Source organism: Apium graveolens, chromosome 3, assembly GCF_009905375.1.
Source record: "Apium graveolens cultivar Ventura chromosome 3, ASM990537v1, whole genome shotgun sequence".
Classification (NCBI taxonomy): domain Eukaryota; kingdom Viridiplantae; phylum Streptophyta; class Magnoliopsida; order Apiales; family Apiaceae; genus Apium; species Apium graveolens.
In genome coordinates, this window is record NC_133649.1 from 148748142 (window position 1) to 148775283 (window position 27142).

Sequence of the window (27142 nt, forward strand, 5' to 3'; positions counted from 1 at the left end):
GTTTACTTTGTGTATCTTATTACTAAGTTACAAACTAGATTCTTGTTTCTTATCTGTCAAATTCTGATGTCAATAAATCTTAAGAATGAACTAAGTGCTGATAAGCCTCACTTATCAAAAGAAAAGATAAGAAAAGAAAAGAAAAGAATAAAAGTCAGGTACTCCTTTGAGATCTAGAGTAAATATGTGAAAGGGAAGACCCAAGTGCATTGCTGGTATTAAGTAATATGCATTAGAAAAGCAAAATAGATTTTTGGTGACTTTTCATACTCTATGATTACTGAAGAAATACTCTGATAACAGCATAAATTCTGATAAGCAGTCGTGACTCACTTACACTGAGAAGCCACTGTAAAAAGGAATTTCAAAAGATGCATAAAATGAGCACAAACAGTTGAGGTGGACTCTTGCATAAAATTGTTCTATAGTAGACATCATGACTGATGACATATTTTAAGCATTTTTCTCAGTTATGCCTTATTTCTAAGATGTACTGAAGTTTATCAGACTTTAATCTTTATCTGATATTTTGCTGAATGGAAACACACTTTCACTCCATATGAATGATGAAAATTACTGTGATGATTAAGTTGTTGTTGACAAACAGTTAAGTGTCATTTGCATAAATTCTGAGGACAAGTTCTGATGGAAGTTCTGATGATTAAACTCTGAAGAAAACAAGTCAGTATTTGTATGAAGAATTACAGAACAAGATATTCACTTTCTGAATACAGAAGCCATGTTCTGATGACTGTTAACATCTGATATAAGTTAAGTTCTGATATTAAATCCTGATGGAATCCTTGATGCTTACGTGGCATTATTCTTTACTTGACTTATTTGTGGTAAAATCTGAAACAGTCATATTTAAATCAGAATATATTTGGGTAAGATAAAAACAGTCATAATTATTTTGGGTTAGTGGTAAATGTGTATGTCTTAAAAAACTGCATGTGCACGGTAATTATTGCCTATTTTACATTCCCATTAACTCCTGCTCTAACCATTTATTGATTGTTCACACGTTGTCAGGTGTAAAGTGTATCCCATGCTTCAAAAATATAACTGTTCAGTGGAGAGAGTATATATATGGGAGTTAAAAGATTTTTTAATTTTTTACTTACTTTTCTATTCTCATCTCTTTTATTCTCTCTCTTTCTAATATTCTCTGAAGCGTTTTTATTCAGGATTTTCTCGCTAATTCTGATATTGGGTTCGCTCTGACCCAACCTGATGCAGTCTCTGGAACTCAAGTGCTGAAGTTCTGAAGAAGTGGAGTATATGATGATGGTGGTGCTCAAGGAACCCCAAGTATAATCTTTACAACAGGGGAGGATGAGCATGTTGTAACCTTGGCTACAGTACGCCAAGCACTTCAGTTGCCTGGAAATAGAGCCTATACAACTGTTGAGGAGCCCATTCTTCAAAATATGATGGCCAGTCTGGGGTATGAAAAGACATTGGCAAAGCTGGGTCAATTGAAGAGACCTTACATAAGGAGGGAATGGAGTTTCTTCTTTGAATGCATCATCAAGGCTTTTGCCAACAAATGTTCTAACTTCGATGCAATCCCTATATTCAGTCAACAAATCAGGTATGCTCTCATTAATCAAACTAATTTTGATTATGCAAGTGCTGTTTTAGGTTTTATTGGGGATAAGATGAAAGAAGATAGGAATATTGTCTATTTTGCTAGATTCTGTCAGCTTATTTATAGTTTTTGTTGTGATGATAAGCCCCAATCAGCTAGTGAATTAATTCCACCATTCAGACTAGCTAAAAGAGCTTTTAATGACGTATTATCTACTGATAATAAGAAGGCTGTGTTAAGACCCCTCCGAGTTCCTTTATTTGTCAAACATGCCTTAATAACCTATGATCCAGTTAAATACATTGCACTATATCCTGATGTCCAATCATCAGAACCTCAACCGTCAACACCTACCACCTCTACACAAACACCTCAAACTTCTCAACCATCAGCACAAACAACCAGACCTTCATCTTCCAAACCTTCTAAGAGGACTAAGTCTGTTCCTCAACCTCCACAAAAGAGAAGGAAGATGATTCTCAGAGATAAGTCTGAGAGTGAAGAGGAAACAATTGAATCACAGGTTCATGCATCTGAACCTGTGACAGATGTAGCTGAGAATGTTACTTCTCAGAAAGAAACAGCAGTTCAAAGTACTGATACTTTGAAAAGAAAGAAATCTGTAAGTTCTGTTGTTGCTGAAGCAACTCCTTCATTGGCAAGGAGATTGAAGAAAATGAAGGCTAGGAGGTATTTGGCTAAGGCTCCATCAGACGATACTGAAGAAGCTGAGGAAGGGGATCAGGAATCTCTGATCTCATAAGAACCGGTTATCATTGGAGCCCTTCCAGCTCAAGCACAAGATACTGCTAATGATACAGTTGTTACCGTTGTGAATATGTTGTGAACTTGATGATTATCTAAACAAAACATCTAAGTAGATTTTACTTAGTGAAATAATATAGCACTCGACGGATAAGAATTATAGTCCCGACGGATAACTCAGTTTGAGTACCGACGGATGAGTAATTTATTATCCATCGAGTGAGTAGCTTATATAATGATAAGTTTGTAGCACAGTGTTGTATGCACCTTTGTATAGAATCTCTAGAAGCATATAAGTCATGTTTACTTTATCTAGATATGCAGAATAGGTTGATTAACTGTACATAAGCAATGTCTTGTAATTCTGTATAAGTGAAATGAAGTCAAGTGCCAAAATAGCTATCAACGGATGCTTAACAAAGCTTCGACGGATGATCAAATGACTTTCAACGGATGTTCAAAATAGCAGTCGACGGATGATCAAGTAAGTCATCGACGGATGATCTGAAAGTCGACGGATGATAATATAAAGATTCAAACATCAGTTGAACAGTGAAAGCTGACACATAGCCGTCGAGATTGGATACAAACACTGTGGAAGCCTATTAACTGGGTCATAGAGGACGAAAAGCAGCAAAGATCAAGACTGTTAGATTTTATATTTATTCAGTTCTTTTGACTTTGTAATCTTGGTAATATATATAAACCAAGAGAGTAGCAAATAGAAAATAACTAAGAAAACTAAGTTAGCTTAGAAACAAACACAGAGAAATCTTTGTAAGCACTATCTTTAGCATTTCCTGTGTTCTTAGTTGTTCTATCTTGTAAAAGCAGCTGTGAGCATTTCTGCACACTGAGTTCTCTCGATATATTAATATATATCTCTAGTGGAATTGTTTAAATCCACCAGAAAGTTTTTAAAGACTCTTGTTTTTAATTACTCTTGTTTTGATTCATTAAAGTCTATATTCCGCATTGTGCTAATCAAAACAGATATATCTATAATCGAGTTGAACATTTTTATTTCAAGAAAAAGATAAAGAATTCCATTCAACCCCCCCTTCTGTAATTCTTGCTATATTGTGAAGGGACTAACAATTGGTATCAGAGTAGACTCTTAATCTACAAAGAGTTTAAAGATCAAAACAATTCAGCAAGATGAACAAGAAAGATGTTGGAGTCAAGATTCCTTTTCTGGATAAAGATAATTACCATCATTGGAAGGTAAAGATGCATCTTCATATGCTTTCTCAAGATGAGGCCTATGTGGACTGCATAGAAAGAGGCCCTCATATTCCAATGAGAGCTGCAACAGGAAATGAACCATCAGTTCCAAAGCCAAGGCATGAATGGTCTGATCCTGATCTTGAACAAGTCAGGAAAGATAAAAAGGCCATGAACATTCTATTCAATGGTGTTGATGCAGATATGTTTGATAACATCATCAACTGCAAGACTGCCAAGGAAGTTTGGGATACAATACAGATAATCTATGATGGTACTGAGCAAGTAAGAGAAAATAAAATGCAGCTCCTGATTCAGCAATATGAGCATTTTCACAATGAAGAAAGTGAGTCACTCACTGACATTTTTAGTAGATTCCAAAAGCTACTAAATGCTCTTAAATTGCATGGAAGAGTCTATGAGACTAAAGACTCCAATCTGAAATTTCTCAGATCTCTTCCAAAGGAATGGAAACCAATGACAGTCTCATTGAGGAACTCACAAGATTATAAGGAGTTTACTTTGGAGAGACTGTATGGCATTCTGAAGACCTATGAGCTTGAAATAGAGCAGTATGAAAGAATGGAGAGAGGAAAGAAGAAAGGAGGATCCATTGCACTAGTTGCTGAACTGGAAAAGGAGAAGGAAGTGAAGATGGAAGCTGTGGAATCAACTTCAAAGGCCTGTGAAAGCAAGGGTAAAGGGCTAGCTGCAGAAAGTGAAGATTCTTTGAGTCAAGATGACATGGAGGATATTGATGAGCACCTAGCATTCCTTTCAAGAATATTTGCCAAGCTCAAGTTCAAGAAGAACTTTGGAGCTGCCAAGCCAAATAGAAACATGGTGGATAAGTCAAAATTCAAGTGTTTCAAATGTGGCTTGGCAGGGCATTTTGCAAATGAGTGTAGAAAGTCAGATTCCAGTAAAAAGAGATTTGAGTCTGTGGATTATAAGCAAAAATACTTTGATCTACTCAAACAGAAGGAAAGGGCTTTTATTACACAAGAGAATGACTGGGCAGCTGATGGTTTGGATGAAGATGAGGAGATCAGCTATGTCAATCTAGCCCTTATGGCCAAGTCTGATGAAACAGAGACAAGTTCCTCAAGCAATCAGGTAATTACTATAAACCTTGCACATTTATCTAAAGCTGAGTGTAATGATGCAATAAATGACATGTCTACAGAATTGTATCATTTGCGTGTTACACTTAAGTCCCTCACTAAAGAAAATGCTAAAATCAAAGAAAACAACTTGTTTTTGAGTGAGAGGAATAATGTGCTTGAGTCTCAGTTTGTTGAGTTTGAGAAACTAAAAATTGAGTGTAGAATTGCTAAGGAGGAATTAACTGAGTCCTTGAAAAAGGAAGAAATTTTAAAGAAGCAGCTCGATCGTGAACAGGAGGTGATTAAAGCATGGAAAACATCCAGAGATGTTCATGCTCAAATCACCAAGGTTCAAGGAATTGAGTCCTTTTGTGATAAAGCCTGGAAAAAGAATAAGGAGAAACTAGAACCTATTTTGGTAGATGGATTGCTGACAGATGTAGACTCGACGGATGATGAGGACTATCCGTCGGATAACAAAATGTGTTATCCGTCGAATGATAAAAATCCTCATCCGTCGGCTGTGAACAAACCCATTAGTAAAGCCAAATTAACCAAGCTAAATGAAAAGTATGGGTCTGTTTCCAAGAACTTTGTTTCAGGGGAGTCAAGTCAAGCCAAGAAAGGGAAGAAGGCTAATGTTGGTCACATGACTGTCAAATAGTTGAGTGACAGACTTGAGAAGATAGAGGTAAAAACAGAAACTAAAAGGAAAAACAATAGAAATGGTAAAGTAGGGATTAACAAACATAACAACTACACACCTGACAAATATGCTCCTAGAAAAATCTGTGTCAAATGTGGTAGTGTAAATCATTTGTCTGTTAATTGCAAATCTTCCATGCCTACTCCCATGTCTGTTCAGCCTCAATTCTCTAACATGAATGCCATGCCTCCCATGCCTGTTAATGCTATGCCTACACAGAACATGAATGCACAGTTTGCTAATATGCCATTTGCACCTAATCCATATTATGCTGCATACAATATGCCTCAAATGCCATTTAGCATGCCTTACTGGAATAACATGTTTGCACCAAGCATGCCATTTCCTGTTAGCCATAACATGCATAATAATTCTGTAGCATCTAGTGGTTTCAAAGGCCCAACCCAAATGACTAAGGAAGAATATGAAATTCCTAAGTCAAATGAGTTAAAACCTAAGAAACAGAAGAAGAAAGCTAACAAGGCAGGACCCAAGGAAACTTGGGTACCAAAATCAACTTGATTTGATTTTGATGTGTGCAGGGAAACAGAAGGAATCTTTGGTACTTGGATAGTGGTTGTTCAAGACACATGCCTGGTGATTCTACCCTGCTCACAGAGTTTGAAGAGAGAGCTGGCCCAAGTATCACTTTTGGAGATGACAGCAAAGGTTATACTGTGGGATATGGCTTGATTTTAAAGGACAATGTCATCATTGAAGAGGTTGCCTTAGTGGATGGTCTCAAACACAATCTGTTGAGTATCAGCCAGCTTTGTGATAAAGGCAACTCAGTAACCTTCAACAAAGAAACCTGTGTTGTGATTAATAATCAAAACAACAAAGTGGTTCTCACTGGTGTGAGAAGAGGAAATGTGTATCTAGCTGATTTCAACTCAAATAAAGCAGAATCTGTAACTTGTCTTCTCAGTAAAGCAAGTCAAGATGAAAGTTGGCTATGGCACAAGAAGCTATCCCATTTGAACTTCAAGACCATGAATGAGCTGGTAAAGAAAGAGCTAGTTAGAGGCATTCCTCTGGTGGAGTTTACAAAGGATGGACTGTGTGATGCCTGCCAAAAAGGGAAGCAAATTAAAGCATCATTCAGGAAGAAACTTGATTCAGCAATTGAAGAACCTCTGCAACTGCTTCACATGGATTTGTTTGGACCAGTCAATGTATTGTCAATCTCAAAGAAAAGATTTTGCCTAGTAATTATAGATGATTTCTCAAAGTTCTCTTGGACCTATTTCCTAAAGTCCAAAGATGAAGCTAGTAAAATCATCATCAATCACATAAGGCAAGTTAACAATCATCCTGATTTCAAAGTTAGAAGAATCAGGAGTGACAATGGAACTGAGTTCAAGAACTATATCATGAGAGCATTCTGTAAGGAAAATGGGATCCTGCATGAGTTTTCAGCAGCAAGAACTCCACAACAGAATGGAGTAGTGGAAAGAAAGAATAGATCTCTTATTGAAGCTGCAAGGACAATGCTTGAAGAATCAAAATTACCAACATACTTCTGGGCTGAAGCTGTCAACACTGCATGCTACACTCAGAACATCTCTCTGATTAATCAAGCAAAATGCAAGACACCTTATCAATTGTTCAAGAACAAGAAGCCAACTCTGAACTTTCTTCATGTCTTTGGCTGTAAATGCTATATTCTGAGAAATCAAACTGATCAAAATGGGAAGTTTGATGCTGAAGCAGATGAAGGAATTTTTGTTGGATATGCTGTTGGTAAAGCATATAGAGTCTACAATCTAAGAACCAACATTGTTGTTGAATCTATACATGTTGTGTTTGATGATAAAAAGATTGAAGGACTAAAAGATGGAGATTACCATGAGAGCCTCAAATTTGACAATGTTGAGATGGTCAGTGAAGTAAGTGATGATGAAAGTGATCAAGAAACAGTGTCTAAGGATAATGCAGACAAATTTACTACAAATGAAGCACAAAACTCAACATCCGTCGAGTTACATAACGCTTCATCCGTCGGAAGGCAATCTGTATTATCCGTCGGGAGACAACCTGCCTCATCCGTCGGTACTCAAAATTCACCATCCGTCGGGTTATCAAAAGGAGCAGGAAGTCAAGGCAGATCACCCATAGAAAGCACCCCAATTTCAAATCAAAGATCCACAAACTCAGGGGGAGTTTCTAGCAATCAAAACTCAATCACACATCAAGACAACATTGAGGTCTCTTCATCTAGGGCTAATCTACCTCAACCAAGAAAATGGACAAAAGATCACCCCTTTGAACTGATTATTGGTGATGTTTCTTCCAGAGTTCAAACCAGGAGAGCAACTCAAGAAGAATGTCTATACAGCAGCTTCCTGTCTAAGGAAGAACCAAAGAAGGTAGAAGAAGCCTTATTAGATCCTGATTGGATTTTAGCTATGCAGGAGGAGCTAAACCAATTTGAAAGGAATAAAGTATGGAAGCTGGTACCCAAGCCTAAAGGAAAGAATCCAATAGACACCAAATGGGTATTCAGAAACAAGATGGATGAAAATGGCATAGTAGTAAGGAACAAAGCAAGATTGGTTGCTAAAGGCTATTGTCAGCAAGAAGGGATAGATTTTGATGAAACATTTTCTCCTATTGCAAGACTTGAAGCCATCAGAATCTTCTTAGCCTATGCAGCCCATGCCAATTTCAAGGTCTATCAAATGGATGTCAAAAGTGCCTTTCTGAATGGAGATTTGGAGGAAGAAGTGTATGTAAGTCAACCTCCTGGCTTTGAAGATCCAAATTTCCCAGAGTATGTCTACTATCTATTGAAAGCACTTTATGGACTGAAGCAAACACCTAGAGCCTGGTATGACACTTTATCAAAGTTCCTTTTGGAAAATCACTTCACAAGAGGTACTGTAGATAAAACTTTATTTTTCAGAAATGTGAATGGCTCTAGCATACTTGTTCAAATTTATGTAGATGATATTATTTTTGGCTCTACAGATGAGAAACTTTGTAAAAAGTTTGCCAAACTGATGCAAAGCAAGTATGAAATGAGTATGATGGGAGTACTAACTTACTTTCTTGGTTTACAAGTTAAGCAAGTTAGTGATGGAATATTCATTAGTCAAACTAAATATATTTTTGATCTTTTAAAGAAGTTTGATCAAATGGATTGCACATCTGCAAAAACTCCCATGGCCACTGCAACTAAGCTTGAACTAAACACTACTGAAAAGTCGGTGGATATTTCAAGTTATAGAGGCATGGTTGGCTCACTTCTGTACTTAACAGCCAGTAGGCCAGATATAATGTTTGCTACATGTTTGTGTGCTAGATTTCAGGCTGATCCTAGAGAGTCTCATTTGATAGCTATTAAAAGAATTTTCAGATATCTCAAAGGAACACCAAAACTTGGCATTTGGTATCCTAGAGATTCTGGTTTTGATCTAACTGGTTATTCAGATGCAGATTATGCAGGTTGCAGAATAGATAGAAAAAGCACAACAGGAACCTGTCAATTTTTAGGAGACAAGCTTGTGTCCTGGTTCAGTAAAAAGCAAAATTCAGTTTCTACTTCTATAGCTGAAGCTGAATATATTGCTGCTGGCAGTTGCTGTGCACAGATTTTATGGATGAAAAATCAATTGCTAGACTATGGTTTGCAAGTTGAAAGGATTCCTATTTTCTGTGACAACACAAGTGCAATTGCCATCACTGAAAATCCAGTGCAACATTCAAGGACAAAGCATATAGACATCAAGTATCATTTCATAAGGGAACATGTAATGAATGGTACTGTAGAGTTACATTTTGTTCCAAGTGAGAAGCAACTTGCAGATATTTTTACCAAGCCACCGGATAAATCCACCTTTTCTAGGTTGGTAAGTGAGTTAGGTATGCTTAATTACTCTTGAATTCATCTGTATTATTCTTGCAAGTTGAAAAGAAGCCAGAAATTTAGTTGACTTTTAGTCTTGGATGAAATTTTGGCTAAGTCAAAATTTGTCTCTCGACGGATGACCATTATCCATCGGGTTGAGTCATCCGTCGATATACAAATTGTAAATAAAAATCAATTACTTTTCTGGAATATTTTAAAGCTCGATGGATAACATTTTATCCTCATCCGTTGAAGTGTCTAAATCTTAACCGTTAATTCCCTGAACATTATCCATCGAGTGTACTTACAGTTTATAAGCATTACACGACGGATAATGGGTGGAATTTTTAAAGTTTATTTTAAAACGGTAATTTTAGGCAGTTTCTATTGGGTAATTTATTTCTCTTTATTATTTTTATCCGTTGAGTTTGAGCAAAGTATAAAAGCCTATTTCATTCTAATCATTTTCTTTTATCATTCTCAAATTCAACTGTCTTATTTCATTCTCTCTCAAGCAAAAATCCTCTTCCTCTTCAAGCTTTTCTTCCCTAACAATGGCACCCGTAGTAAAGATCATGTCACAGACTGGGTTCATCTATGAGAAGAACAACTTCACTGCCTTGGTCAATAAGGGGATTCAGCAATCTGAAGACTATCATAAGATGATGGACTTCGTGAAGAACTACAAGTTAAGTTTTGCTATGCTGGAATCACCCACAATTTATTGTGAAGTTGTTGAGGAGATGTGGACAACAACAATCTACAACTCTACTGAGAAAACCATCACTCTGACCATCAAAGGTAATGTTTTCTGTATCAATAGTGATGTCATAAAAGCATGTTTCAAGATTCCTGATGACAATGTTACTGCACCACACACTGACACTGATATTGTAAATATGCTAAATTCCATTCATTATGCACTTCCTACTGCAAAACTAAGTGAAATTAGAAGACTAGGTCTTATGAAGGAATGGAGTTACTTGTGTGATGTAGTAACTAAGGTCTTTTCTGGAAAAATCAGTAATTTTGATTCTGTGAACATTTCCATGCTTAACATGCTATACATGCTAGTTACAGACAAATATTACAACTTAAGTGATCTGGTTGTGTATGAGTTAGGTTACAAACTAGGTGACTTAGCCAAAAGAGGAAAGAGTATTTACTATGCTAGATTTTTTATGCTTTTGGCTAACCATCTTTGTAAAGAGATTGTACTTGAGAACCCAACCAACAAATTAGCATGTTGGGATCAAGAGAGAAGAATCATTACAGATTTGAACAGAGCCAACCATCACAAGGATGTGCCAATGTTCTATTTTCCTGTAATGCTGGCACCTCAGGCAAGTGAGGTAAGTTCATCTACACTCTCATCTATTCCAATCCCTTCTATTTCTTTGACTTCAGGCATAGCTATGGCAACTGTGATAATGACCAAACAGTTGCCTACCAAAGCTGCCAAAACAACTGCAAGTCTTAAATCCAAATCAAAGAAAACCCCCTCTGGTATCTCTCAAAAGGTACCAGTTGAAAATTCTACCAAACACAAAGAGGGGAGTGTGAAGGAGGGTAAGATAGGTGAGGGAAGGGGTGAACATCAAAGAAACCCCAAGGATAAGGTTGGAGAGATAAGTGAATCCCAGCCTAGCCACACTGCAGTTTCCCAACAAACTGCAGTGCTTAAAAAGGACAGAAGCTCACTTCTAGCTGCATCCTCCCAAAAGGATGTGGCTATTGAACAAAGCTCTCATCCAAGAGCACAGGCCAAGAGGGTTAGGGACACAAGCCTACACCAAACTTACACTAGAAAGAAGAAATCCAAAACAACTGGGGATGCACAGGACACACACTTAGTGCAAGCTGGTGCTAAAGACACAGTCCCTGCACCTTCTCAAATTCAGATTGATGTGGCTCCAATAAATGTGGAGTCACAGCCAAAATCTCTCTTGATAGAAGCCACTGAAACACAATACTCACCAACCAACTCACTGGAAGTGGACATGATAAACACTTCAATTCCTGATTCCTCTTCTTTAACTCTGTTGGGGAAGCCAAAATCTAGTGCAAGTGAGCATCATCTTTTAGATGATCTGTTGGCTCACTTGCCAATTCTTTCTGATTCTATTGTGACATCTGTGCCTCAAATAACTTTAATCAACACAGAGTCAACAATAGTTTCTCTTCCCACCTCATTCATTTCTACTCTCTCGATGGATATTGCTCATCCGTCGAGTAGTGATTGTATCCCGACGGATAAGCTTAACAGCAGTTATCCGTCGGATAGCTTTACCACTCACCCGACGGATATCATTTATCCGTCGAGTGTCTCTGCACAACTTCAAACTTCAATAATTTCAAGTGCAGAAGATTTGGTGGTAATATAATCACTCTTAGGACTGAGAGAGGAGAGTGTATTGAGTGAGAGGCTGGGTTGCTCCCAGGCAAAAGGAGAGGAAAAGAGTGAATCTCAGCAATCCATTCATTCAGGATTGGCAAAAGTGAGTGAGAAGAGTCCCACCTTAGTAGATGAAGGTGAGGGTGTGAGGGTGGGGAGCCACGGTGAGACCCTGATGCAACAAAAGAGAGAACATGAGAGAAAAGCAGGTACTGGAGTAATAAGGATGGAGCCAGCCATTGCTAGTGAGTCAATGATTGTGGATGATGCTGAAAAGGGAAGACAATTTTAGCAACATTACAAAGCTGTAATTGATAACATTTCCTTGGATGCTGACACTTTTACTCACCCTATTTCAGCCTATCAACTGTTGGCTGCTCAGGGCAATGTGGAGGCAGAGCAGACTTTACACTTAGTGCACACCACAGAATCTCTTCAAAGAGATAAAGCTGCTATCAACAGGATGCCTCCTCAAGCTGGAGAGCCATCTGAAGAATTTGGAGTAAATTCTGATGATGATGACTCTAGTTCTTTGAATGGAAGCATGAACTTAGGGGGAGCTGAAGGCCAAAGTTCTGCTTTAAATTTACCTGAATGGGCATGGGCAAAGGACTTTACACCAGTACAATTTGAGGTGTCTTTGGTAAGACAAGTAACAGCTATTCAGCAAGCCCTTCAGGAAGTTTCAGATGCTGGTACCAAGGCTGTTCTTAAAGCTCATCTAGACTCCTTGCACTTAATAAAGATCCAACACTCCAGACAAAATATCAGTGTGGATGAATTGAAAAAGGAGATAGCTGACTTAAAGACATACAACTCTGAGAAACTGGATTCAATAATGCCATATGGTACCATGCATGATTTATTACAAAGGTTGAGAAGAGAATTAGATTCTGAAAAGAAGATAGCCAAGCTGGAGACCAGGGTTCAAGTTATTGAGAATTCAGTGGCCCTACTTCTTCAAAATCAACAGACTCAGACAAATCTTCTCATGCAACTGGCTAAAGCACAAGGCCTAACTCCTTCACTTGATGATAACAAAAAGGGGGAGAGAGAATCAAGTAAGGGGGAGAAAGGACCAACTAAGGGGGAGAACATTGTAGTTCAAATCAGCAAAGTAATTATACCTTCAATTACTATCTCCAAGCCACCAGTTGCAGATAGTATAGATCTTATAAATGCAGCAGCAGCAACTTTGAAAGATGCTGATAAAGAAGAGTTGACTCTGATCAACTGGAAAAAGATTGATGAGGAAATACAGAGAAAGTTTCAATTAGTCAAGGAACCAGATCAGTCAGCAATCCATCACTCTCATGTCAAGCTAATCAATGTGAATGAGATGAGCATGAACTATCTGGAGAAATGATAATCTTCCTGCATCAAGACTACAAAGGCTGAGATGATTCTTAAACCAAGGGCAAACTATCCAAAGTCATCTTTGAAGAACCCTATGGATACTGTGTATGAGACACCCAAGTCTGATGAAAAGAAGCTTCTGTCAAGATCTATTCTTCTCTACAAAGATCCAGCTGATTCAGCCTCAAGAGAGAGAATTGCAAAGATATTCAGAAATGGGAAGGAAATTTGTGTGGTAGCTGGACATCCACAATTTGCTCAAGCAAAGGAAGAAGAAAAAGCCAGATTGAAGCAGGAAAAGAGGCAAGCTGCTCTAGATGCAAAGAAGTCTAAACAAAAGAAAGAACAGTTTGCTATCTTGACCAAGCTACAGGCTGTGAACTCTTCTCAACAAATTCCCTCTCAACCAACTCAAGCTACTGGATCAAATAAGAAGATTGAAGAACAGAAGAAATCTCCAAGAAAGAAAGAATTGGCTAAAAGAACAAAAAGAAAGTTGGATATTGTTAACAATGAATTGGAAGATCAATTTCCAATGGAATCCACTAAAGCTGAAACTCAAGCATCAAAGCCCTCTGTGGTATTTGAAGACATAAGGGTGGTAGACCCCTATAGGAACATACATGGAGAGCCTATTGTGCCAAAGGATGAGCCAATAGAGTGGGATAAATTACCAATTCCTGACTTCAACTTGCCAATTCTCACCAAGCCAAGAAGGACAAAATCAAGGGCAGTCAAGAAAGTGAAGCTGTCACCTCTCAAATCCAAGGCAGTAGTCAAAGCTCAACCTAAGATCAACAAGGGAGACTACTTGTACTTGTGTGACATCAAGGAATTTTCAGACCTAAACCTTTATCTGGAAGAGCTGGATGAGGTAAGGGCAATTGATGCATACAGAAACCTACCTGAAAGGTTGGTATTCAAGTACAAAGGAGGAAGGGAGATTCAGTGGCCTCTTCACAGGATACTTCAAGAAAGCCAAGCTGTGTTGATCAAAGTCTATTCATCCTTCAAGAAAAACTTTGGGTTTAATGTAACTGCAAGAAGATTAGTATTGAAGAAGATTGAAGAGCTAAGGAGTGTTAGAGCCAAAGATGCACTACCCAAAACTCTTATCATCCCACACACAGGGAGAAGAGTGTATCTAAGGCCCTACTGGCTGATGGAATTCATGGATGACAAGGGTGTGAGAAGATTCTTCAGACTAGAAGACCAATTGAGTATCTCTAGCAATGAGACTCTTTTGGAAATGCAAGAAATGTTAGATCTCTCAGAATCTGATGAATTAGAATTCCACAGACAGCTCCAGAATCAAATTGAAGAAAACAACAGAAAGCTTGGAAGAAGATCCAGACCTTCAAGAAACTAGAAAAATCTGCTCAGGCTAGAGGAGCATCTTGAATTGACTGTGAGCCAAACCTTGTATACCTTGTTTAAATTGAAGCACTTTCAGTTTTATCTACTTATCTTTAAAGATATATGTTTAGGATGTTTTGTTATCATCAAGTGTCTCTTAATTTATGGCTACAATTCCAGTAGACATAAATTGGGGGAGATTGTTGTGAATATGTTGTGAACTTGATGATTACCTAAACAAAACATCTAAGTAGATTTTACTTAGTGAAATAATGTAGCACTCGACAGATAAGAATTATAGTCCCGACGGATAACTCAGTTTGAGTACCGACGGATGAGTAATTTATTATCCATCGAGTGAGTAGCTTATATAATGATAAGTTTGTAGCACAGTGTTGTATGCACCTTTGTATAGAATCTCTAGAAGCATATAAGTCATGTTGACTTTATCTAGATATGCAGAATAGGTTGATTAACTGTACATAAGCAATGTCTTGTAATTCTGTATAAGTGAAATGAAGTCAAGTGCCAAAATAGCTATCAACGGATGCTTAACAAAGCTTCGACGGATGATCAAATGACTTTCAACGGATGTTCAAAATAGCAGTCGACGGATGATCAAGTAAGTCATCGACGGATGATCTGAAAGTCGACGGATGATAATATCAAGATTCAAACATCAGTTGAACAGTGAAAGCTGACACATAGCCGTCGAGATTGGATACAAACACTGTGGAAGCCTATTAACTGGGTCATAGAGGACGAAAAGCAGCAAAGATCAAGACTGTTAGATTTTATATTTATTCAGTTCTTTTGACTTTGTAATCTTGGTAATATATATAAACCAAGAGAGTAGCAAATAGAAAATAACTAAGAAAACTAAGTTAGCTTAGAAACAAACACAGAGAAATCTTTGTAAGCACTATCTTTAGCATTTCCTGTGTTCTTAGTTGTTCTATCTTGTAAAAGCAGCTGTGAGCATTTCTGCACACTGAGTTCTCTCGATATATTAATATATATCTCTGGTGGAATTGTTTAAATCCACCAGAAAGTTTTTAAAGACTCTTGTTTTTAATTACTCTTGTTTTGATTCATTAAAGTCTATATTCCGCATTGTGCTAATCAAAACAGATATATCTATAATCGAGTTGAACATTTTTATTTCAAGAAAAAGATAAAGAATTCCATTCAACCCCCCCTTCTGTAATTCTTGCTATATCGTTAAGGGACTAACAGTTACCCCTCCTGTCTCTCCTATTAAAGCTACAGATAATGCTAAAGAATAAACTGAAAATTCTGAAATAGATATTCATAATTTGAATATACCTGAAGTTCTTTATGTAGAAGCTCCATCTACATCAAAGACACCAGCTCTGGAGATAAATTCTGATCCTCAGAATTTAGATGATGTTATTCCTGAATCTCCAGTTGCTTCACATACTATTGAGCTATTAGAACAATATGAGTCTTCCTCAAGTTCTGATGACAGTGTTTCTGCTGAGCATCCAGTTCCTATTCAGGGCAAGGAAGAATTGGTGAAGAAATTTGTTGAAAAGGAAACACCTATTCCTTGGGAGGATACTCACAGAGGCGTTGAGTGGACCAAGAAGTGGAATGAATCAGATTTTATTCCATGTTCTAAAGTTCTGACAGAGCATATTGCAAAAGCTGATGAGTTACTCACAAATGCTGATTTTAAGACACAACTCAAGATCACAGCTCTGTCTACAAAACATCTTCAAGGTCTACATACTTCTACTCATGAAAAGGTTGATACACTCAGAGAAAAAGCTGATAAGCTTGATCTACAGCTCAAGCTTGATAAGAACAGGTATATCAGACCTATTTCTGAAAAAGTTGAAGCCATTGAGAAAACTCAAGAGGAGCAACAGGCCCAAATTGCTGAGGTCCTGGCTAATCAAGCTTCTCAGAAAGCTCAATTAGATGAAATCCAATCTTCAATTGAACTTCTTCTTTCTCTCTTACTTCCTGATGATGCCAAAAAGGGGGAGAAAGTAGTTAAAAGTCCAAATGCTCACCTACTTATGAACTGAAGAAAAAGGATGATAAAGGTGATGACCAGGGAAACTCTGAAAAGAGCAGAAGTCAAAGAAAAGTTCAAGGAAAATCTTCTATTCAGAACAAGTCAAGTTCTGATGATGTGAATGCTCAAAGACTGAAGGCAAGTACTGATAAACAAAGTCTGATGTCAAGTTCTGATATTCTGATTCAGTCAGGATCTGAAGACTCTCAGAAGTTTTTGCAAACTCTCAGAAGACTCTTAAGAGCAGACTACTGTTTATTATAAAAATCCTAAAATCCAGACACTTGATGAGGAGATAGCTAAAAGATTATTTCTGAAACACAATCCAGGAATGGATTTAGAAACTCTCAAAGAGGAAAAAGCTAAATTTGCTGAAAATATAAATCTTAAGTCTAAAGTCCGATGCAAAGAAACCTCCAAGGCCTAAGGAAAAAGGTATTGTGATCAAGGAAAAGTCAAATTATGAAACTTCAAAGTTCAAGACTAGATCACAGACTGAGAGTGATCCCAAAGACAAAGGGAAAGGAAAAGTTGATGAACCAACCAAGCCACTGGACTTGAAAACTTCTCAAGATCTGATGAAACCAGTGTGCAAAATGGTTCAAGTAACTGATGATAATCTTGTTGAAGATAAAACTGTTCAAATTCTGAAAAGAAGAAAGATAACTGAAGAATCTAAAACAACCTGTGACACTGCTTAAGTTGTTGTTCAGAATAAAGGACAACAAGGTACAGAAGAAACAACAAATTCTGATTAAGCTATCAAGACATCAACTACTGACAATGCTCAAGTTGATTTGAAGAAAATAAAAATTGCTGATAAGAAAAAGCTGTTATGGAAGAAAGCTACTCCAGTTGAACCAAAATCCAATCTCATGATTAATCAACTCACTACATTTGGGTTGAGAGCCAAGCAACCTAGAGATATAGCTGGATTAGGTTCTGACGAAGAGAAGATTCAAACATGAGTAGAGGTTACTCTAAGAGATCCTTTTTTGTTGACATACAAACCATAAGAACAAATTAAACAAAGGCACCTTGACAAGGTGTTGTCTGCTCAAATTGTGATAGATGCTCATGACAAAGAGAATCTAAAAGAGAAATTGATCTTATTTCTCAATGATGGAAGGACTTATAGACTAGCTGATACTGATGTACTAAAGAAGTCTGTCTGAGAGCTTCAACATATTCACTATATTCTGGAAGTAAAATCTGATGTTACAAGAAGATGGTCAGAATACATTTTGAAGGATATAAGAGATCTATTTAGAATCTCTGGTACAAAGACTTCTCATTACAGTCCAATAAAAATTGAAGGTGATAGAAGAGAAATTCCTATGCTGAAGAATTCTGCTAAGGTGGAAGTTATTCTGAAAGGAAGATGCTTATGTTATAATGAAAACTCTTCACATCCTAAGGTTATCAGACTTGGTGATGGAATTGAAAGAACATCCATTCAAGCTCTCTAAATAGCCATTTATCAAATTGGTGATAGTAAAGAAGAAGAACTGATGCAGGTCAAAGCACAGTTAGCTGAAGTTCTGAGGAAAGCTGAAGATAATCTGATAAATGATTTTGTTAAGAATCATTATGAATTCAGATTGATTCAGTGATGTTGGTAAAGCTGAATATTTTGTAAGTTATAATTAATAGTCTTATTAAACTCTTATTGCATTTGAATTTAAATGTTTTTGACATCATCAAATCTATTAACTTGTACATTCTTGCATAATTTACAAGTTGGGGGAGATTGTCAGATATATTTGAGATGCCATGTCTAATATGTTTCATGTTTAGTTTTCAGATCTTAACAAACAGGAAATATCAGTTCTTACTGGAATCAGGACTTACTGGAAGTCAGGACTTAAGGATATCAGGACTTAGATTATCAGAAGATAATATCAGAAGATGGATATCAGAACTTAAGTACTGGAGGACTAACAGTTAAGGAAGGAAGCTGATTTACAGGAAAGAAGATGGAGACTAATACAGAAGAAGATATGCATGGAAAGAGTTAGAGGACTAGAAGAATTGTATAAGATATCTGATTGATATATTTTAAGAGACAGAATTATATTCCATATCAATTAGAAGTTATCTTGTAACTGTATGTCTATATAAACACAGATATAGGTTTACACTATATGTGTTATGATTATCGAAAAGATCATACATTGTAACCTAGCAGCTCTCGTGATATTTGTTCATCACTAAGAGAGGAAAGTTCCATTGTAACAAAGTTTATTATATCGAATACATCTGTTTTCTGTTACTTGTGTTCTAAATTGATTTGATTGTATTTTACACTGTATTCAACCCCCTTCTACAGTGTTGTGTGACCTAACATCCTCTCACTCTCTTTTTCCAGGCTGGAAGAAATAGCCTGCATGAGTTCACTCATTTCCTCTCCTTTACCTGGGAGCAACCCAGCCTCTCACCTATTTCACTCAATTCCCTCAGTCCTAAGAGTGATTGTACAACTACTAACTCATCTACACTTGTAACAATTGTTGAAATTTCAGCGTGTATAAAGAGAACCGACGGATGAGGAACATCCATCGGGATAATAGTTAGGTTAGTCGACGGATGACTGCTGTTAGGCACATCCATCGGGATACAATCACTAACCGACGGATGACCAATATCCATCGGAATAGAAGAAATGAATGAGTTTGGAGTGGATACTATTGTAGGCTCTGTGCATATTGATGAAAATTTGGGCACAAATGTCTCAATAGTTCTTGAAAGAATTGTCAAGTGAGCCAACAAATTATCCAAAAGATGATGCTCACTTGCAGTAGATTTTGGCTTCCCCAACAGAGTTAAAGAAGGGGAATCAGGAATTGATGTATTGATCATATCCACATACAGAGAATTTATGGGAGAGTTTGGTGTTTGTGGTGCTTCTATTACTAAAGATTTTGGCTGTGACTCCACATTTATTAGAGCCACATCAAATTGACTTTGAGATGGTGCAGTGACTGAGTCTTTAGCTTCAGTTTGTACTGTATGTGTTCCCTGTGCATCCCCAATGGTTTTAGATCTCTTCTTTCTGGCATAAGTTTGGGGTGAGCTTGTGTCCCTTCCCCTCTTGGCATGTGCTCCTGGTTGGGAGCTTATTTTAATAGTGATATCCTTTTGGGAGGATGAAACTAGAAGTGAGCTAATTTTCTTATTAATCATCACAGTTTGTTGAGAAAATGTGGCGTGGCTAGGTTTAGGTACACTTGCCTCTCCATCCTTATCCTTGGGGTTTTTTTGATGTTCACCCAGTCCCTCACCTATCTCACTACCCTTCACACTCCCCTCTTTAGTTTTGGTAGATTTTGCAACTTGTTTCTTTTTTAGAGAAACCAGAGGGGGTTTTCTTTGTTTTGGATTTTGAAGATTTTGTTTTGGTAGCTTGGGTAGGCATCTGTTGGGTTATTGACACAGATGCCATTACTACACTCAAAGGAAAAGAAATTTGTGAGGTTAGAATAGTAGAGACAGTGATGCTTACCTCACTTACCTGAGGGCCCTCCATGATTGGAAAATAAACCAAGGGCACCTCCTTGTGGTGATCAGCTCTGTTCAAGTCTGTAATTACCCTTCTTTCTTGAACCCAACAATTTAATTTTTTGGTTGGGTTCTCAATTACAAGATCTTCACAGATATGGTTAACAATAATCATAAGGAATCTAGCATAATAGATATGTTTAGATCTCTTATTAACCTCTCCTAACTTATATCCTAACTCAAAAATAACAACATCACTAAAATTGAAGTACTTATCAGTAAGAAGCATGTAAAGCATGTTAAGAAAGGTAGTATTGATGGAATCAAAGTTACTTACCTTACTAGAAAACACTTTGGTAACTACATCACACAAGAAACTACATTCTTTCCTAATACCTAGCCTCCTAATCTCACTTAATTTAGTAGTAGGAAGTGCATAACCCATGGAGTTAAGCAAATTAACTATATCAACATCTGTGTGTGGATTAGTAATGGTGTTATCAGGAATTTTAAAGCATGCTTTGATAATGTCACTGTTAATGCAGTGTTCCTTACCTTTGATGGAGAAAGTGATGGTTTTGTCAATGGCCTGATAAATAGCAGTTGTCCACATCTCCTCCACAACTTCGCAGTAGATTATGGGGGATTCCAGTATAGCGTAATTAAGCTTGCATCCCTTCACAAAATCCATCATTTTGTGATAATCTCCAGATGCTGGAATCCCTTTGTTCACAAGTGCCACAAAATTGTTCTTCTCATAGATAAATCCTGACTGAGACATGATCTTGACTACTGGTGCCATTGTTAGAGTAAGATATCTTGCATAAAGAGAGAGGGTTTTTCTTTGAAGAAGAAGAGAGTAATTAATTGTAGTAGAGAAAGATAAAAGAAAAGAATGAAAATGAATTTAGCTTTTATACCATCTCAGAAATAAACTGTCAAAAATAATAAAGTAAAAAATAAAGTAACTAATAAAAATTGCCTAAAATAGCCGTTTAAAATAAAATATACTGTCAAAAATCTGTCAATTATCCGTCGTGACATACTTACAGACTGTAAGTATATCCGATGGATAGTGTTCAGTATTTTTAACGGCTAGGATGAAGGCAATTCGACGGATGAGGATAAAACAGTTATTCGTCGGGTATAAAATAATCCAAAAAAGTAATTGATTTTTATTAAGAAATTCTATTCAGACGGATGATCAAACTCGATGGAAAATGAGCATCCGTCGAGATGTAAAGTTTGACTTGGCCAAAATTTCATCTAAAACAGAAAAATCAATTAAGTTTCTGGCTGCATTTCAACTGGCAAAAATATCTGAAAAGATTTAAGAATAATTAAGCATACCTAACTCACTTACCAACCTAGAGAATGTGGATTCATAAAGTGGCTTGGTAAAGATATCTGCAAGCTGCTTTTCACTTGGAACAAAATGAAGTTCCACAGTACCATTCATCACATGTTCCTAAATGAAGTGGTATTTGATGTCTATGTGCTTTGTTCTTGAATATTGTACTGGATTTTCAGTGAAGGCAATTGCACTTGTGTTATCACAGAAAATAGGAATTCTATCCACTTGTAGACCATAGTCCAAGAGTTGGTTTTTCATCCATAAAATCTGTGCACAACAACTACCAGCAGCAATATATTCAGCTTCAGCTGTAGAAGTAGAAAATGAATTTTGCTTTTTACTGAACCAGGACACAAGCTTGTTTCCTAAAAATTGACAGGTTTCTATTGTACTTTTTCTATCTATTTTACAACCTACATAATCTGCATCTGAATAACCGGTTAGATCAAAACCAGAATCTTTAGGGTAACAAATGCCAAGTTTTGGTGTTCCCTTGAGATATCTGAAATTTCTCTTAATAGCTAGTAAGTGAGATTCTCTAGGATCAGCCTGAAATCTAGTACAAAGACAAGTAGCAAATATTATATCTAGCCTACTAGCTGTTAAGTATAGAAATGAGCCAACCATGCCTCTGTAGCTTGAAATATCCACAGACTTTTCAGTAGTGTTTAATTCAAGCTTAGTTGCAGTGACCATGTGAGTTTTTGCAGATGTGCAATCCATTAGATCAAACTTCTTTAAAAGATCAAAAATTTATTTGGTTTGACTAATGAATATTCCATTACTAACTTGCTTAACTTGTAAACCAAGAAAGTAAGTTAGTTCTCCCATCATGCTCATTTCATACTTACTTTGCATCAGTTTGACAAACTTTTTGCAAAGTTTTTCATATGTAGAGCCAAATATAATATCATCTACATATATTTGAACAAGTATACTAGAGCCATTAACATTTTTAAAGAATAAAGTTTTATCAACAATACCTCTTGTGAAGTGATTTTCTAAGAGGAACTTTGATGAAGTGTCATAGCAGGATCTAGGTGCTTGCTTCAATCCATAAAGTGCTTTCAAAAGATAGTAGACATATTCTGGAAAATTTGGATCTTCAAAACCAGGAGGCTGACTAACATAGACTTCCTCCTCCAAATCTCCATTCAGAAAGGCACTTTTGACATCCATTTGATAGACTTTGAAATTGGCATGGGCTGCATAGGCTAGGAAAATTCTGATGGCTTCAAGTTTTGCAACAGGAGCAAAAGTTTCATCAAAATCTATTCCTTCTTATTGACAGTAGCCCTTAGCAACCAATCTAGCTTTGTTCCTGACAACTATGCCATTTTCATCCATCTTGTTTCTGAATACCCACTTGGTGTAAATTGGATTCTTTCCCTTAGGCTTGGGTACCAGCTTCCAAACATTGTTCCTTTCAAATTGGTTTAGCTCGTCCTGCATAGCTAAAACCCAATCAGGATCCAACAAAGCTTCTTCTACCTTCTTTGGTTCTTCCTTAGAAATAAAGCTGCTATATAGACATTCTTCTTGAGTTACTTTCCTTTTTTGAACTCTAGAAGATGCATCACCAATAATGAGTTCAAAAGGGTGATCTCCATTTTCTCTGTTGTGGTAGGTTAGCTCTTGATGAAGAGGCCTCATTATTGTCTTGATGTGTGACTGAGTTTTGATTAAAAGAAACTCCCCCTGAGTTTATGGATCTTTGACTTAAAGATGGGGTTCTTTCTGTAACTGATCTGTCTTGACTCTCAGCTTCCCTTATTGTTCCAACGGATGATGCATTTTGTCGGATGAAGCATTTTGTAACTCGACGGATGGTGAGTTATGTGCTTCATTAGGTGTAGATTTTTATGTGTTGTCCTTAGCCATAGTTTCTTGATCACTTTCTTGATCACTGTCATCACTAATCATCTCAACATTATCGAATTTGAGGCTCTCATGGAAATCTCCATCTTGCAGTCCTTCAATATTTTTATCATCAAACATAACATGTACTGATTCCATAACAATGTTGGTTCTTAGATTGTAGACTCTATATGCTTTTCCGACAGCATATCCAATAAAGATTCCTTCATCTGCTTTAGCATCAAACTTTCCATGTTGATCAGTTTGATTTCTTAGAATGTAGCATTTACAGCCAAAGAGATTTAGGAAATTTAGAGTAGGCTTACTATTCTTGAACAATTGGTAAGGTGTCATGCATTTTGCTTGATTAACCAAAGAGATATTCTGAGTGTAGCATATCGTATTCACGGCTTCAGCCCAGAAGTATATTGATAACTTTGATTCTTCTAGTATTGTTCTTGCAGCTTCAATAAGAGATCTGTTTTTCCTTTCCACCACTCCATTTCGTTGAGGAGTTCTAACTGCAGAAAACTCATGTATAATCCCATTCTCTTCACAAAATGATCTCATCACAGAATTCTTGAACTCAGTTCCATTGTCACTCCTGATTCTTCTTACTTTGAAATCAGGATTATTGTTGACTTGCCTTATGTGATTGATGATGATTTCACTAGCTTCATCTTTGGACTTTAGAAAATATGTCCAAGAGAACTTTGAGAAATCATCTATAATTACTAGGCAATATCTTTTCCTTGAGATGGACAACACATTGACTGGTCCAAACAAATCCTTGTGCAACAGTTTCAAAGTTTCTTCAATTGTTGAATCAAGCTTCTTTCTGAATGATGCTTTAATCTACTTTCCTTTCTGGCAGGCATCACACAATCCATCCTTAGTAAACTCCACTTGAGGGATACCTCTGACCAACTCTTTCTTGACTAGCACATTCATGGTCTTGAAGTTTAGATGGGACAGCTTCCTGTGCCATAGCCAACTTTCATCTTGACTTGCTTTACTGAGAAGACAAGTTACTGAGTCTGCATTTGATGAGTTGAAATCAGCTAGGTACACATTTCCTTTTCTCACTCCAGTGAGAACCACTTTGTTGCTCTTTTTATTGGTCACAACACATGCTTCTGAATTGAAAGTAATTGAATTTCCCTTATCACAAAGCTGGCTGATACTCAAAAAATTATGCTTAAGGCCATCCACTAAGGCAACCTCTTCAATAATGACATTATCCTTTGAAATCAAGCCATATCCCACAGTATAACCCTTGCTATCATCTATAAAAGTAATACTTGGGCCAGCTCTTTCCTTGAACTCAGTGAGCAGGGTAGAATCTCCAGTCATATGCCTTGCGCAACCATTGTCTAGATACCAAAGATTCCATCTATTTTCCTGCACACATCAAAACCAAATCAAGTTGATTTTGGTACCCAAATTTCCTTGGGTCCTGCCTTGTTAGCCTTTTTCTTTGGTTTCTTACGTTTGATCTCATTTGACTTGGGGATCTCAGATTCATCCTTAGTCATTTGAGTTGGACCTTTGAAGTCAGTCATTGAAACAAAATTATCATGCACATTTTTGTTTACATGAAAAGGCATGCTATTTGCAAACATATTATTCCAGTAAGGCATGCTAAATGACATTTGTGGCATACTAAATGCAAAATAATAAGGATTAGGTGCAAATGGCATATTGGCAAATTGTGCATTCATATTCTGAGCAGGTATAGCATTCATAGGCATTGCAGGTATGACAGTCATGTTGGGAAAAGAAAAAGGTGCGGTCATGGGAGTAGGCATAGCAATCTTGCAATTAACAGACAAGTGATTAACATTACCACACTTAACACAGATTTTTCTTTGAGCATATTTATCAGGTGTGTAGTTGTTATGTTTTTAATCCCTACCTTCCCATTTCTATTATTTTTCCTTTTAGCTTCTATTTTAACCTCAATCTTTTCAAGTCTGTCATTCAATTGCTTGATAGACATATGACCAATATTAACTTTCTTTTCTTTTCTAACTTGACTTGATTCTCCTAGAACAAAGTTTTTAGAAACTGATCCATATTTCTCATTCAATTTAACTAACTTAGCTTTGCTAACTGGTTTACTCACAGCCGATAGATGTGGCTCCTTGTCTTTCGACGGATAATCCTTTTGATTATCCGACGAATGATTTTCATCATCCACCGAGTCCACATCTGTAAAGAGTCCTTCAACCAGATTGGAATTAAGCTTCTCTTTGCTCTTTTTCCAGGCTGCATCACAAAAGGATTCTATACCTTGAACTTTAGTAATTTGAGCATGAACATTTCTAGATGATTTCCATGCTTTAATTACTTCTTGTTATCTCTCAAGCTATTTCCTTAAAATCTCTTCTTTCTTCAAGGACTCAGTTAATTCATCCTTAGCATTTTTACACTCAATTCTCAATTTTTCAAATTCAATAAATTGAGACTCTAGCACATTATTCCTCTCACTTAAAAACAAATTATTTTCTTTAATTTTAGCATTTTCCTTAGTGAGAGACTTAAGAGTAACACACAAGTGATATAATTCTGTAGACATGTCATTTATTGCATCATTACACTCAAGTTTAGATAAATATGCTAAGTTAGTGGTGATTACCTGATTGCTTGAAGAACTGGTCTCTGTTTCATCTGATTTGGCCATTAGGGCTAGATTGACATAGCTTGTTTCTTCATCTTCATCCAATTCATCTGCAGCCCAGTCATTTTCTTGTGTAATAAAATCTCTTTCCTTTTGCTTGAGCAACTCAAAGTATTTCTGCTTATAATCAACAGGCTCAAACTTCTTTTTGCTGGAATCAAAATTTCTACACTCACTAGCAAAATGACATGCCAAGCCATATTTGAAACACTTGAATTTTGACTTATCAACCATGTTTCTATTTGGCTTGGCTGCTCCAAAATTTTTCTTGAATTTGAGCTTGGAAAATCTCCTAGATTAAAATGCTAGATGCTCATCAATATAATCCATGCCATCTTGGCTCAACTCATCTTCATTCTCAGCTACCAGCCCTTTACCCTAGTTTTCACAGACCTTTGATGTAGATTCAACAACTTCCACCTTTATCTCTTTCTCCTTCTCTAACTCAGCAACCAGTGCTGTAGATCCTCCTTTCTCCATCCTTTCATCTTGCTCTATTTCAAGCTCATAGGTTTTCAGGATTCCATATAGTCTCTCCAAGGTGAACTCCTTGTAATCCTGAGAATTTCTCAATGAGACTGTCATTGGCTTCCACTCCTTTGGGAGAGATTTAAGGAACTTGAGGTCAGAGTCTTTTGTTTGATAGAGTCTTTTATGCACCTTCAAAGTATTTAGTAACTTTTGAAATCTACTAAATATATCAGTTAGTGACTCACTTTTTCCACAGTGGAAATGCTTATATTGCTGAATCAGGAGCTACATCTTGTTCTCCCTCACTTGCTCAGTACCATCACAAATAATCTGTATTGTGTCCCATACCTCTTTGGCTGTTTTACAGTTAATGACGTTATCAAACATATCACCATCAACACCATTGAATAATATGTTCATGGGCTTCTTATCCTTCCTGACTTGCTCAATATTAGGATCTGACTATTTATGCCTAGGTTTTGGAACAGATGGTTCATTTCTAATTGCAGCTCTCATTGGTACATGAGGACCTCTCTCTATACAGTCCAAATAGGCCCCATCTTGGGAAAGAAGATGTAGGTGCATCTTCACCTTCCAGTGGTGATAGTTGTCTTTGTCCAGAAATGGAATTTTAACTCCAACATCCTTCTTGTTCATCTTGTTGTTTGTTGTGATCTTTATACTCTTTGTTCCTCAAGAGCTTGCTCTGATACCAATTGTTATTCCCTAACAATACAAAAAGAATTACAGAAGGGGGGTTGAATGTAATTCTGGCTACTTTTAGAGATTTTAAAATTGTTCTAACTTAATATATATATATAACAGTGTTTGATTTGCAATTGTGCGGAATGAAAGAGTGACATAAATCAAAACACTAAGTAATAAAACA